Source organism: Apteryx mantelli, chromosome 19 (assembly GCF_036417845.1).
Source record: "Apteryx mantelli isolate bAptMan1 chromosome 19, bAptMan1.hap1, whole genome shotgun sequence".
NCBI classification, from domain to species: Eukaryota; Metazoa; Chordata; class Aves; order Apterygiformes; family Apterygidae; genus Apteryx; species Apteryx mantelli.
In genome coordinates, this window is record NC_089996.1 from 1805313 (window position 1) to 1820989 (window position 15677).

The 15677-nt window shown below is 54.4% G+C and overlaps 1 long non-coding RNA gene across 2 annotated transcripts; it reads right to left on the minus strand.

The window, feature by feature from the left end:
- Positions 1-3782: 3782 nt before the first annotated feature.
- LOC136993678 (uncharacterized) lies at positions 3783-7422 on the minus strand. Of its 2 annotated transcripts, XR_010886080.1 has the most exons (5): positions 7170-7422; positions 6316-6399; positions 4960-5076; positions 4021-4133; positions 3783-3893 (listed from the first exon to the last, which is right to left on the minus strand). It is a non-coding gene; the product is annotated as an uncharacterized lncRNA (long non-coding RNA). The 2 variants fall into 2 exon arrangements; XR_010886079.1 differs by having other exon boundaries at positions 3783-4133.
- Between the last annotated feature and the right edge of the window lie 8255 nt (positions 7423-15677).

Below are 15677 nucleotides of genomic sequence, written 5' to 3' on the forward strand. Positions count from 1 at the left end.
AAAGGTACCTGAATGCAATGACCTTGGGAGGCAGTGACACAGTGTCCCTGGGGCTGCTGTGGGGTACCTGTGGCTGTTCCAGGGTCTCTCAGGCTGTTCTAGGCTCCTTGGACAGAAACAGTGCTGATCACGTTTCCTTGAGGACTTTCCCTTGTGCTGCATAACAGGACAGCTCTGCACCAAGCCCTCCCAGCACCACTGCTCCTCATAGCTGATGCCTAACTAGCCTCAGTTCTGAGCAAAGCTATGACTACCAGTCCACACAGGCCCTCACACTCTCCTTGCCCTCCCCATTGCTGAGAGGAACAGTCCCAGCCCCTGGGGAAAACCCTGCCTGGTCACACCAGAGATGCAAAACACTTCCTGACCTGTACGAGGGAAAAACTGGGAAATTCCACTGTCCCTGATGACCTATGGGGACTCTCGCGTGAGCGGCACATGTCCAGTAAGGACCAGACACAGCAGGCCACTGCTGCAGGGCTGAAAAGGCACAGGCACCTGGAACTCCCAGGAACTCCTCCAGGCCTGCCACAGAGCACAACGCAAACGGCTGCTGGGAATCCCGCTGACAGAGACCTGCACCTCCTACCACCTCGAGAGGCGCAACATGGTCTCCCAGAAGGCCAATATAGGAAGACTACACCTCCCGGCATGCCCTGCAGAGCAAAATGGCCACCGGGAAAACCATTGCCAAAAGACTATACCTCCCAGAATGCCGTGCAGGCTAAAATGGCCGCCCGGAAGCCTGGTGACAGAAGACTACTGCTCCCGGCATGCCGCGCAAAGTAACATAGCCGCCCGGAAGCCCAGTGTCAGAAGACTACTGCTCCCGGCATGCCGCGCAAAGCAACATGGCCTACCGGAAGCCCAGTGTCGGAAGACTACTGCCCCCGGCATGCCGTGGGGGGTGTGTGTGCAGCGCTTCGTGAGGTTTGACCCTCTGGCGATTCCGTTCCGACCCGCCCCTATTCCCCCCCTCGGGACCCGGATACCGCCGCAAAGCCGGGAGCGCAGCCCCGCGAACCCCAGCACCAGTCCCGGACTCCCACGACACCGCCGCGACCGGCCCCGGGTCAGCTCCGACACTGCCTCTGCCCCCCCCCCCCCCCCCGCAATCCTCCCCAGGGATTCTCTTGAGATCCCTCCTCCCCCTCCCCGACACACTCCCGGTCTGACCCAGGACCACCCCCCCCCCCCACTCCTCCGACCGCGCAATAAACCCCACCACAGCCCCGGCGCTCCCCCTTCCTACCCCCCCGCCCCACCACAGCCCCGGCGTACACCCTCCCTGCCTGCTCTCCATGGCCCCAGTGCACCACTCTTCCCCACCACGTCCTTGGCCGGCCCCCACTGCCCCGGTGCACCGCCATCCCCAGCCCCGGTGCACCCTGGTTGTTCTGCGTTGCCCGGGACGCTCCCGTCCGCCGGGACCCCCAGCACGTGGGGGACCCGCAGCCCTGAGTGTGGACACCCTTGCCCTGCTCACCTCCTCCATGGTGCAGCCGCCGTGCTGGTCCCAGCGGGCGGTGCTCAGCAGCAGCTCCATTGTCCCAGACTGGCCCCAGCACAGGCTTCCCCCAACTGCAACCCCAACCCCGGTGTGTACCCACTGTTGCCATCAGCCCCACCTGGGGCTCATCCTGCCCCCCCAGCCCCACCTGGGGCTGGTCCCAGCCCTAGGGCCCACAGCTGCAGCCCATCAGGAACTGGGGAGGGGGAATGGCTATCAGCCCCATCATAGGCAGCTGGGGCTCCCAGGGTAGCAGAGGCACCCCCACTCCTGAGAGCAGGTTGCTGAAAGCTGAAGGGAGACCCCTGGGGTGTACAGAGAGGAAAAGGAAGTATTCAGGAGACAAGAGAACAAATCCAGAGCTGTGAGTGCAACAAAAGTAAAAAAAGGCAATGATAGAGCAAACAGTGACTCTGGGAGTGCCAAAAGGCAAAGGGAGGGCCCTGGGGCACACCAGGAAGCACCCAGAAAACTCTGGGACAGGGGAGAAAGCTAAATGGAGAACTTTGGGGCGTGCTGCAAAGCAAACATAGGGCCCTGGGGCACACCAAAAGGCACAAAAGGGGGCTTGAGGGCAACCCAAAATGTGAATTGAGGGCTCCTGAGAGCATCAGAGGGCAAACACAGGGCTCTGGGGCAAACCAAAATACAAACGAAGGGCCTTGGTGCACACCAAAGGGACCATAAGGCACATCACACGGCTTGAAGTGGCTGATGGGACAGTGCCTGCAGGCTCCCCCCATCCCCACAGAAACTATCTCCCAGCTCCAGGCACATAGGCCTCATCCCCAGACACACAAGGGACATGGCGAAGTGCTGAAAGCAAATCCGGAAGCAGCCTGGAGACCTCACGCAGCCCTGGAGGGGCCCTGGCTGCCCCCAGGATGATGAGAAACGCCACCGACACCACCCCAAGGTCCAGGCAATGCAAGGGAAATTCCCCACAGCCCTGCGAACAGCACTGGGTTCCCTGGGAACCGCAGGGACACCAAAGTACGAGGGACTTGGGGACCAGCTCCCAGCAGCACACACAGTGTGTAACCTCCTCCCCTGGGCATTATCTTCAGGCAAAGTGACGGCAGGAACCACAGACATGAGTGCAAAGAATAAAGCAACTGTTTATTGTTTTACTGAACAGAAACAACACCTGGGCATGAGTCTGCCATGCTTCCCCTTATCCTGTGACACCCGAAGAGTCATGACCGCACCAGCGTTCCTCCATCTGTCAGGGAAGGGTCAGCTCCTGCTGCTGCCCCTGACGTGGCAGGTTTCTGAGTAGTCAACAATCTACCCCCTCTGCTCTTTCCTTCAGGGATAGGATCCAGCTCTGAGAGTTGAGAGGAAAATGCCTGATCTCGCCTGCCTGTGCTTCTGCCCTACCCCAGACTAGAGCCCTGCAGGACGCTTTCACAGTGCTCAGCTCACCCATCGCATCGCCAGTCTCGGTGTGATGGGCCTGCTCCGCATGAAACCCAGACCTCAGGTCAGCGCACAGAGCTGAACGCTGGGTACAGGGGAAGGTTACAAACCTCGAAGGAGGGTTTGCAGCCTGCTGTTTAGGCTTCAGGGCTTCCAGTTTATTATCCAAGGATTTAGCCCTTTTCGTTGATCAGTAAGCTGTAAACCCTGCACCCTAAGTGACAAACTGCAAATCTTGGAATCCAAATGGTTGCCAAAGCTTTAAAATTTAGGGATGAGGTTGGATTTTAAATTCTGCGCCCTGACTGCTAAATGAGCAAACTGTAAACTCTGACTGATAAAGACTGAGCCCCACAAAATGAAGTAATACACCATAACCCCTGAGTGACAGACCCTCAACAACAAACTAAACAATAAACCTTAAGTGAAAAACTTCAAACCCTCAGCTTTAAGCAAGAAACACCAAAGCACCCATGAGCATGAGAACAGTACAGAGAAGCCATGGGGTTTTGCCCACAGTTTAAGAAGTTTCCCCTTCATTTAGAATGGCAGCAGAACAGGAAGACACGCACCAAAATCACGTGACAGTTGCTGTTTATAGGCTTGGTTTTAGCCACCGTTCAAATGTGAGCATGTGCAAGAATCATGCCACTGGACTGCACTAAGCTGCACTTCCACTGAACCTACCTGAAACACTGCAAGCACTAATTCATCTGTGTTACAGACAATTACATTTTTGGTCTTCTCAGCTCTATGGGCAAACATCCACAGCCAATGACACCAGTAACCACCTAGGGCAAAACCAGCTTCCACTTCCCAGCCCTGCTCACATACAGTGCAGTCCCAGGATTTAGCTGTGTCAACGCTGCAAGTCAGAGTTCATCCTCCATGGCCAGCCGCAGATCTCCACAGAGCTCCCAGCTGTGACAATGCTCCTTTGACTGCTGGACTATGCTTCAGCCACCTGCAAAGCGGCCAGAATGGTTACTGAGAGGCCAAGCAACTGCACAGCCCTCCTAAAACTACTCCCTAGTCCAAGGCCCATAATTGCTTCCGCAATTATGACTGACCCTCTGTGCTGCTTCACTCACCCTCTCTGGCTCCATTTCATCGCAGGGATGTCACAGCAACCCTCACGTACAGTCAGGCTCGGTCAGTCACCTGGCCACCTCCAGCCTTTGGTAGATGATACTCCTCAGGGAAACTGCCACGGACAGACACTCTCAGAAAGCGCTGTCCAGCCAAGGCAGGATAAAAACTAAGGCCTCCAGAAACTCCAAACTCTGGAGAGACTGAGCTGATGGGAAACTGACTCTGGCTGGGACAGTGCCAGGAGGAGTATTTTGCTTCACTCGCTCAGGCTGCCTAGCGGACAACACAAGCGGCCCAAGTCAGACAGACCCTACTGGAAAGCCCTATGACACGACAGTGTGCCAGAAAGCAGAGTTGAGCGCAGGCTCCTGGAAGAGGAGCAGAGCAAGGCTGATGTAGGGAAGACACCAGTTTGCATAAAGGCAGACCTGACAGAAAACTGGGCTCAATGCCAGCATCACGATCGTGACTCAAGCTGCACCACACAGCAGCCCCGTCTGCGCACAGGCGGACAAAACGCAATAACTGCAGACTGCGCTGACGAGTAGGACAGACAACAACAGCAGCAGCTCCAGACCGCCCTACCACGAGCACCTGTCCTAACATCCGAGTACTCAGAGCCTCTGCTGCTCTCTGCCTCTGTGACACCTTCCTTTCCCAGGAGCCTCTTCACTGCCTGCTACATCCCCCACTGCATCTTTGGCCCATTACTGCTCCCCCACTGCACAGCCACAGCCCTCCACACGCAGAGTCCCTGAAGAGGTGTCTGACATGACTGGAACCAGGCAGACTGATGGGACCCACTGGTCGCTGCTGGCACCGGACAGAGTGACAGGGAAAGAAAGAGAAGGATGGCGAGCTGGACAGAGGGACAGGGAGTGGAACCGGACGGACCCAGTCAGCCCGGAAAAGCTCTCGCCACACTCCAACCCACTTGCCTGCCGAGCACGCAAAGTCCCTGCAGAGGTGTCTCACAAGACCCGAACCAGGCAGATTGATGGGACCCTCTGGGTGTTGCTGATCATCTCTGCTGAGTGCCAACTGCCTCTTGGCACCTGCCACACCAGACAAAACACAAAGGAATGACAGACCTTCAGCTGGGCACAGGGACAGAGAGCAGAACAGAAGAAAAGAGGGATAAAGAGCTTGGCAGATGGATGGAGAAAGAAAGAGAAGACTAGAGACCTGGCCCCAGGGTTAAGGGTGCTGCACAAAGGAATAGACAGAGAGGGATAGAGGGCCAGACAGATGGATGGAGGGCTGCACAAAGGACTGAGGAGCAGAAGAGGGAAAAACAGAGATACAGAGGTGGACAGAAGAATAAAGAGAGGAAAGGAGGGAAGCGGAGGCAGACAGAGGGACAGGCAGCAAAAGAGAAGGGGGGAGAACCAGAGAGAGGAATGGGGACTGGAAGAGAGGGACAGGGGCCGGTCAGAGCGATGGGAAGAGAAAGAGAAGGATGAAGAACCAGCCAGAAGGGTGGGGAGAGAAAAAGAGGGAGGGAAAGTCAGACAGAGAGATGGGATAGAACAGCAGAAAAGAGGGATAGGGAGGCCAATAGATGAATGGGGAGCTGAACAAAGGGATGGAAATAGAAAGAGAAGGCTGGAGAGGAGGACAGAGGGCTGGAGAGGCAAAGAGAGGTACAGAGAGACAGATGAGAGCGGCAGAAGGATGGGGAGACGGACAGAAGGACAGCGAGCAGGTAGTGGGATAGGGAGAGGAAGAGGAGCTGGACAGAGCAACAGGGAGCCAGTCAGAGGGATGTAGGTATTGAGAGAGGGATGGAAAGCGTACAAGAGGGATGGGCAGCTGGGCAGAGAAAAGAGTAGCTAAACAAAGGGATGGGGCACCGGACTGAGCCATGGGGAAAGAAAGAGAAGGATGGAGAGCTGGACAGAGGGACAGGGAGCAGAACTGGATGGATCCAGACAGCCTGGAACAGCCCTTGCCACTCTCCATCCCCGTTCACCTGCCAAACACGCAGAGCTCTCTGCACACCACTGTGCCCAAAGCCCACTTGTGGGTCTGCTGGCCTGTTTCCCTACAGCTCCAGGGTGTCTGCGTCTGCAAGAGTGAGGGTGCACGCACAGGCACAGACTGGGGAGGAACTTTGTGTTCAGTCACGGTATTTTACTACTCCTTGTGCCTTAGCACCTTTCAGAGGCTTAACCCCAAATTCTATCAGCCCTTAACAACTTCAGTACCCATGGCACCTAGTTTTTCCACTCTCCAATCTTCCTTGCTCTTTCCTGTCTTGTTTGAAAATCCTTCCAGACCCCTTCTGTACTTACACGCTTCCTTAAAACAGTATCACCAAAATCAACAAAATGGGCTGAGCTGCTCCTCTTCAAGTTGCGAGCCCTCAGAACGTCAGCCTGCAAATGAATCAAACCACCAAGGTCACTGGAAGAGTCTCGTTTTGGAGCTCTTCCCCCCCCCCCAAAGCTTTAATGATGGTTCCCTAACCTGGGCAAACACAGATCCTCCTCTAAGCACTGTAGCGGTTTTTATTCTGGGGTCCCAAGTTGCTGTTATGACATTAAGCAGCCACCTTGTGGCCTTGCTAGCAACAGCAATGCCGTAGCGATTGGGCTATGTTGGGGCCCTTGCGGTACTTCAGAACAACAATCTATATGAAATATAGATTGTTGGAACTACACTGTTTAGGATTAGTTGCTTAGCATAACTTGCTTAGCATGAGTAGCTAAATTTGCTGAAGCCTTAGGCCTCAGGCTGTAGCCGCTGCTATGTGCTTTGAAGTAGTTTTACCAAGGACACTGGTGCAGCTGGGAATGATACATCCTGAGAAAGTACAGATAAGCTAGCAGAAGCCAGTGGGAACCAAGGTTAAGGGCTAGACAGCTTTGCTAAACAAGCAGCAAGGTACAAGGCATGACCGCTGCGTGCGTGATCGGTGCAATGATTGGCTACCTGTGACATAATCTGTATGAACCACAAATCAAGGGCCAGAGCGCCGAATACTTGTACTTATAAAATGGGCAAATTGCTGAATAAAGATGGAATTGAACCTGCATTCTGTGAATGCGTATGATTCATTCCCGTCACTCCCGCGGACCGCGACAGGGCTACCAGTTGCTATTCCCCTCCTCCTTTGCTGGTCCGTGAATTGTGGCTTATTACTCACAAGTCCAGTAAGGACGCGGCCAACCCTCCTATGGCCAAAGGCTCCTCGTCAGGACCAGGCAGAGAACCTTTCCATCGGCATTTGGAGTCTCCTGGCTGCTCTTGACATGTGATAACTTACAAAGGGCTGAGGGCGGTAGCCTGTAGTTCTTCATGGTGGCATACAGTCGTTCCCCGATGTTCTGAACACCTAGAATTAACACAATTTATAAATACAAAAATATTACCACTATAGGGTATAAAGCCAAGTTAAAATTTCTGCAGCCAAAGAAAACCTCTTCAAGTCTGACAGAATGAGCCATATGCACCAGCGCCTATAGCTCAAAGCTAGCAACCCCTCCCAGGCGACATTCTTCTGGCAGGCTGCGTAGCTGAACTCCTCCGTCTTGCCTAAGAGTCTCTGCTGGGACATAACAACTTTGTCAGCCAGTGCTTGTTGATGGAGGCATAGTAAAATCCATCGCCCTACAAAAGTATAAAGCAAAGCAAAAAAACAAAAAAAACCACATTCAAAGCTCTGCAGAGAATCATAAGAATCCAAAGCTGTTTATAAGCACAAAAGCGGATCTAATACACACACAAGCAAGGTAAATGAGAATACGCAAGCCACAAATACCGCTTCCCCCAACCCCTCTTTTGGGAGCTATGACGACAGTCGGGCTTGCTGTGAAAGGGAAGTTAGACTAAGTAGCCGCTAGAGAGTAATCTTTCAGAAGCCTCCTGTGTCCACATTTTTGGCACAACCGTGCTCTGTCAATTCAGACACACACAAGAAGATCCACTTTTTGTAACACTTGCGCAGTAAACCCCCTCACCCCACCCCGCCCCGCTCATTAAGATTAGTGCCCGCTGTTGCCACTTGGATAGATGATATTCTGCTGTCTATTTGCTTCCCTGACATTAGCTACTTCAGAGGGAATTGAGCAGATTGGATTGCCTCTGTCCTCTCAAAGGTGAAAGTCTCAAAGACAGTTACAGCCCAGACTGCTGCTAAACAGTCTTTCTCGCAGCCGGAGAATTTTTGTTCTGACCCCAAAGGGGATGTAAGGATGATGCTACTGGCACCCACTTTCCCTTACCGCTGTTTTCTAACGGTGCTGCTCCCATGGACTCAGCAGATGTGGAAAGCATTACTGAAAAAGGCTTGCCTTGTCCTGGGAATTTGAGGGCAGCAGATTTTACAGCCACTTCTTCCAGTTCAGTGAAAGCAGCCTCACGTTCCTTGTTCTGTTCCTGACTCCTTTCCAGTAATTTCCACCACAGTCTGCTGATACCAGCAAAGCTATGTTAACGCTACAGGAGGAAATTAAATCCTCCTAAAACTGCTCTAAGTTGGAACTGATGAGAAGGAGCCTTAAATCCACAAGGCTTTAACCTTTCTTCCATCTACTGTCTTCCCATTTCCCCAAGTACCATTGCCAGGTAATTAACCTGGGGCTGCGCTAACTGAGCCTTCCTGAAAGCGCTCTCTTAACTTTACAATTTGGACGCTTCTGTCTCTCTGTCTCTTCAGTAACTCTGGCCACTTGACCATCATTCCCCTAAGGTTTGCTGTCTTGTAGCTCTTAAAGTATGATGCATAAAGTCACATGCGCAGAAAGATATGTACGTAGCATACTTTTTGTAATGCGTACAGACCTTCCATTGTATGCTGGTGATCTATTATTTCAACCGCTATTAATGGCGATCCTTCCTCGCCAGGAGGAACGGGCTTTCCCTTTTTGGGCGATGGAGTTGGTTCCAGCTCTCAGTTGGTTCCATTTGATTTCATTACTTCAGCTTGCTTACATTTTTCTGATCTCTTCAACTTCAGCCATGGCAATTAATCTAAAAATTAAATATTATATCTTTCCCTTTCTATATATGCACGTATGATAACAAAACGGAACGGGTTACTTGGTCCTCAGTGCTGCCTCTGGGAGGCCGAAATAACTAACAGCCATTATCAAGAGTTACCTTAGTTACCCATGCCAGAACACCTCCTTCTGTAGCAGTTTCTGGTGATATCAAGGGTCCGCTAAACTGCATTTTGGCTTCCTTGTTTCATCCCATCCCTTCAGTATTAATCACAAAAAAACTGCTTGTCCAGCTTTTCTCTTTGTCAGCATTTCCTATCATTGGTTCCACCTCCGTTAGAAAGAGATAAACTTGCATTTTACTTGCAGTGAAACACTACTTAGATTTATGCATGTTCTTTTTCTCTTTACCGTGTTCTTTTCTTTTTTTTTTCTTTTTCTTAAAGGAAAGGTCTTAATACAGCACTTTGCATCATACATTGCAGGGTAAACAGTTTGGAAACATGACATACAGCGATTAGGGCTAGGTTAATAGACAGGGAGGCACATCACCTAATAGTTACCTACACCATCTTCCATGAAACCTGATTTTTATTCTGCTTCAGTATTATTGTTACTGTTCAGTATCCTTTCTCAAACCCTTGTATACACACGCTTAACCGACAAGTCTCTCAGTCTTTAGCTACACGGAAGTACAACAGCACTTGATTTGCCTCTCTCTGCTTCAAACCTATTACTTTTTTGATACAGCTCCTAGATTCCTCTTACGCTCGGATGCTGACCTCACAGGTGATGACCAAAATGAACAACTGGATCACTAGGTCTAGCTGCTTCTCTTCAAGATGCCCCTCTTCGGTGGGCTACCCTGCCAGACAAACCGAGAAGACTGATGAGGCTGTGAGGGTATCAGATCCTTGGACCACTTCTCCAAGGCTTTCTGGGTGATTGACATAATTGCTTCTCTTCACATTACTCAAAGCCACATTCATCTGTTACCTAAGACTAAACTGTTTCTGTTTGAAGAGGGGACTGTTGTTTGTTGAAACTTTACATATAGTCCATAACCTGCTATGCATCATCTCTAGTCCCTTCTGCTTTCACAACACTTTCGGTAATTAAAGGTGGTAATTAAGAGCACCCATTGTCCTATGGGCTGGAGTAAGACATTTCTCCTGCTCTGAGGAGGTGCCTAAAACCCATGCTGTTTTCTGTAGCATCACTGGGGCTTCCCATAGCCCATCAGTGCTCTCTTAGGCTTTTCCCGAGACTTTTATTTTTTTAGGTTATTCCTTAGCCTGTAATTTTATGTCAATGTTCTCCTTAAGCATTGTGCACAGCATGATTATCCCAGGTCAGCCACCTTTACAGAGTCCTCTTGCACGCACAGAGCCTACTAAGAGGTGGCTCAGAAGAAAAGAGAGAAAAATCTGTTTGTCAGCTGTGCACCCACCCATCAAGATTCTTCACCAAGAAGTGCTGTAAATTCCCTTTTCTCTAAAGTGGGACCAAGTCCAGGGGGAGACACAGATCACCCCCCATATTTATTAGAACACCTCACTGCTGCGGGGACTGGCTCTGGGAGTGGTTTTAGGATTGTTTGGGGCTTTGGGACAGAGTTTAGGGGAAAGTCTGGAGTCAGTGACCATGTTGCGGCAGGGTTTGGAGGCATTTAGAGGCCTGTGGGGCTGTTGGGGCAGGACTTGTGGGTGGTTTAATGGCTTTGGGGGGACTGGTTGCAGGAAGGGTGGGAATCTGCAGGGCCCTCAGGGTGGGGGGGGCCATCCCAGATGCGCAGTGAGCGCGTAGGGGTGCCGCATGTGGCTGTCAGCTTTGCAGGAGGAGCCACTGGTCTCCTGCCCCATGAGAGGGGAGGAGGAGGAGGAGGAGGGATCTACAAGCTTGCAGAGAATGCCAGAAGAGGCAGCAGGGAACTCCCCAAGGGCCCCATATCCCAGAAGAGCTGTGAAGGACCCTATGTGCCAGACAAGAGGAGGCATCAGGCTGCTGGGCCACTGCTGGAGACATCCAGACCCCTGTGCAGCACATGAGTGCCCGGGGAGCCGTCAGAGGCAACGGAGGACCTGTCACCACATACTGCACTGGGGAAGCCCATGGCTTTGGGGCAGCCGTACAGGAGGGAGCAGGGCTCAGCGAGGCTCAGCAGGGCTTTCAGTCAGTTGGTGCGCATGTTGGCTGGTGACCACAGTCTGTGCCTGGGGGTGGGGGAGGCCTCCAGGTGCCTGGGAGTGTCGTTCTTCTATCCATCTTCTTGCTTCCCTAGCCACAACTCTCAAGGAAATAACCTGGGGCTGCACTAATCGTACCTCACGTACGATTGAAGTGACCTTCAACCTGCTGGGTCCAGAAGTTTTAAACCTCCTTGGGACTTACCAGCACTCTCGGGCGTGCCTACCATAACAGGAGCCGTCCTCCCGCGGACACTGCGCCACAACCCTGCTCTGGGGCCCGCCTGCCTCCCCGCTCCTCCGGGCCGCATCCGCAGGGGTGAGCACATGCCCTGCCCGCGCTGGGGAGGAACTGGGGCCCTAAAGGCGACACACAAGGCGGGAAAAGTCCGACCGCGCTCTGGCAGACGCCGCCCCACGCAGACCCTGCCCTGCACTCCTTGCGCGGCGCGGCGCCAGGCCCAGCCCCTGCCACCCCTTGCCCTGCACTGCCGCCTCCACGCACCCATGGCACCAGTGGCCAGGACGCAACCTGACGCCTGCAGCCGCCCAAAGGTCTGCGCTCGCCTCACCAGCACCCCCAGATCCTCGACTCCGGGCGGCCTTGGCCCTCACCCACCGCCGCCACCGAGCGAAAATGCCAGCCCCGCTCGCCGCCGTGCTGCTCCCCGCTGCCGCGCATGTGCAGGCCGCCAACGCAGCGCGGCTGCAGCGAGGGCCCGGTGCTTGAGCACCGCGCGTGCGCTGGCTGCGGACCGAGTGGGAGGGGCAGGGGGGAGCAGGGGGAGCGGGAGGGAGGTGAGACCTGCAATGGCACCCTCGCGTGCTTGCCGCATGGTGCCGCAGCTGGCCAGCTCGGGCGTGTGAACCGCAGCCCGCTGCGGCCCCGTGGGGCTCCCACCAAGCAACGAGCGCCCCGAGGCTGCCCGTGCCCATGCCCGTGGCGGGCATCAGCGAGCAGGCTCTGGTGCTGCCCCGGTGAAAGGGCACCGCGGAGCAGCTCCGAGATGGCACCGCCCGTCCCCGCGACACCAGGAAGCACCGATGAGGAACAGTGTTCTGCGCCACCAGCCTGTGAGCACCGGGAAGGGGCGACGAGCACGGCCCATTCGCTTACCTGTTACCGAAGCACTGGAGAGTAGTGGCGAACACGGCGACGGGCACTGCGTGTGCGCGCCGGCTGGCTGCGGTGTTCTTTGTACGCGGGGGGAGGGCAGTGGTGGCTGCAGCACGGGCGCGTCGACACCCGAGGGCAGCAGTGAGCACGGGAAGCCAGTGCGCGTGCGCTCGCCTTGCGTGTGCAGTACGGAGCTTTTGACACCCGGGGGCAGCAGTGAGAACGACGGGAGGCAAGGCGCATGCGCTACGGTGCAGCAGTGCTTTTTCGACACCCGAGCGACACATGTGCGGTAAGGAACAGACACAGCGGGCCACTGCTGCAGGGCGGAGAAGGCACAGGCACCTGGAAGTACAGCTCCAGGCCTGCCACAGAGCACAACGCGGCCGGCTGGTGGGAACCTCGCTGACAGAGAACTGAACCTCCCGCCACCTCGAAAGGCACAACATGGTCTCCCAGAAGCCCCCTATGGGAAGACTACATCTCCCGGCATGCCCTGCAGACTAAAATGGCCACTGGGAAAACCACTGCTGGAAAACTATACCCCCCCCCGCATGCTGTGCAGACTAACATGGCCGCCCGGAAGCCCAGTGCCGGAAGACTACTGCTCCCAGCATGCCCGGGGGGGGGCGGGATGCTGCAGTGTTTGATCCTGCGGCGACTGCGTTCCGTCTCGCCCCTCTTCCCGCCGCACGCCCGCCCTCGGGACCCGGATGCCGCCGCAGAGCCCGGAGCGCCGCCTCGCGATCCCCAACACCGGCCCGGGACTCCCCCGACACTGTCCACGGAGAGACTGATATTTTCGGAACGCGACAGCAGCTGCGAGCACGGCAGGAAGCAGTGCGCATGTTGCGGGTGCAGTACTACTTTTTCGACACGCGAGGGCAGCAGTAAGCACGGCGGGGCGCAGTGCGCATGCGCACCCCCCCCCCCCCGGGTGCCGTTCTGCAAAAGACTAATGGCTTGATCACCTGTGTACCACTTACCTGGCTTGATTACCACAGGTATTAGTAATGAAAGTGCATAGCCTTCTCTAAAAGGTAAATACGGTCTTTTCAAAACTTCCAGGGACTCCACAGAATTGTCATTACTTTTGATTGGTAGCCAGCTCCTTCTAACCCAGCTGCAAGAAACAATTTGCCCTCAGGTCACAACTTTCTGCTCCCCAGGGGTTAAAAGGAGACCTGTCATTCACTACTATCTCTCAAGATGTACAGCAAGCCCTAAAGTACAGGACAAGACACCTTCTCTAAGGAAACTGGCTGCTATGTCTCCTTCACTGCAGGTCTCTCTTAGTATCGTGGTCCATTCAACAAACAAAAGAGTACAATAAATGTTTTAATCTGCTCTAAGTGCTTTCATGTAAGAGAACAACATCAAAATGTGTTATTATGGGATTTAGTCTTCACTACACATGCTACCCCAGTGACATGGACTTGCTTTAGAGGATTGGTAACGTACGCATTTTTGCGCTAATATTCATGGAATGAATAGGTACCTGATCAAGTATGATTGTTCATAAAAAACTTTGACAATGTGTTGCTAGGTAACAAACCTAGGCAAGCAGTTATTTCCTCTGATCCTTCGGCTTACATTTCTTCAGCTGGATGTAGTCAAAGGTGTCTTTTTCACGTCCCACTGTCAAGGCCACCCCAGCTAAAGGGGCTGGAGGGCCAAAGGACGGCTATGGGGCACAAGGGAAGGCTGAAAGAATAGTCCAGAGTGCACTAGAGGGATGCTAAAGTGTGTAGAGGGCCAACAGAGGCCTGCAGGGGGAAATTAACAGGCTAAAGGAGGGGCCAAAACAGAAGAGAGGGCTGCTAAAGGTGCTAAACAGCTAACAGAGGGCTCCAGGGCATGAAGGCGGCCTCCGGAGGGATTCTGGGGGAACTACCAGGCTCCTAAAGGGGTCTAGAGGGCCAAGGTACAGCTCTGGGAAACAAGGAAGGCCCCAAAAGTAGCCCAGAACACCCTAGGGAAGTCCTAAGGGAACTAGGGGGCCAAAAAAGTAAAAACTGGGGAGCAAGGAAGACCTGCAGAGGTGGTCTGAGGGGACAAGAGAGATTCTGCAGGGTGCGGAGGGCCAAAAGACAGCTCTGGGGCACAACCAAGGTCTCCGGAGGGGTTCTGGGGGAACAAGAGGGGTCCTAAGGAGTCTAGAGGGCCGAGATGCAGCTCTGGGGCAGAAAGAAGACTGAAAGAGTAGTCCAGAGTGCACTAGGAGGGTGCTAAGGGGTCTAGAGGGCCAACAAATGGGCCTAACCCAAACCCGAACCCTAACCCTCTAACCTAACCCTAACGCTAACCCTAAATGGCCGCAGCCCTAAACCCTAACTCTAACCCTGTACCAGGGAAAAACAGGGAAATTCCACTGTCTCCAGTGACCTACAGGGACTCTGGTGTGAACAGCACATGTCCAGTAAAGGACAGACACACCGGGCCACTGCTGCAGGGTTGAGAAAGCACAGGAACTACAGCTCCTGGCCTGCCACAGAGAACAAGGCAGCCAGCTAGTGAGAACTCGCCTGCAGAGAAGTAACCTGACACCACTTCGAGAGGCGCAACATGGTCCTCTAGAAGCCCATAATGGGAAGACTACATCTCCCAGAATGCCCTGCGTATTAAAATGGCCGCCCGGAGGCTAGGTGCTGGAACACTGCGCCTCCCGGGCTGCTCTGCAGACCAAAATGGCCGCCCGGAAGCCCGGTGCCGGAAGACGAGAATTCCCTGCGTGCCGCAGCGCTCAGTGAGGTTTGACCCTGTGGCGATTCCGTTCCGCTCCGTCCCGCCCCCCCCCCCCCCTCCGCCCAGGACCCGGAAGCGGCCGCAGAGCCTGGAGCGGGGCCCCGCGATCCCCGACACCGGCCCGGGGCTTCCCCAACACCGCCGCGACCAGCCCCAGGTCAGCTCCGACACTGCCCCTGCCCCCCCCCGCGAGCCCCCGCAGTGCTGCCCCTGGGATCCCCCCGCCTGACACGGTCCCGATCTGACCCAGGACCCCCCCATCCCCGCGCTACTCCAGCCGCGCAATAAGCCACCCCAAACCGCAGGACTTAACCTCCATTTTCAGCCACAGAAACAGCCCATTGACCCTCCATTTCCAGCCCCCAAAATGTAGGATGTAGCCTCTGTTTTTTGTCCCCAAAACAGTCAGCCTCGCCACCGTTTTCAAGTCCCCAAAACACGTCTCAGTCTCCATTTCTGGACCCGAAAACAGAGGACTTAGTCTCCATTTTGAGTAGTAAAAACAGCCAGCTAAGCCTCCACTTCAGGCCCCAAAAACACAGGCCTCAGTCGCTGTTTGCAACCACAAAAGCAGCCAACTAAAAGCCCCTCTTTCTGGCCCCCAAAATGCAGGACTTCTTGGCCTGTTTTCAGACACAAAGGCAGCCAACTAAGGCTCCATTTCT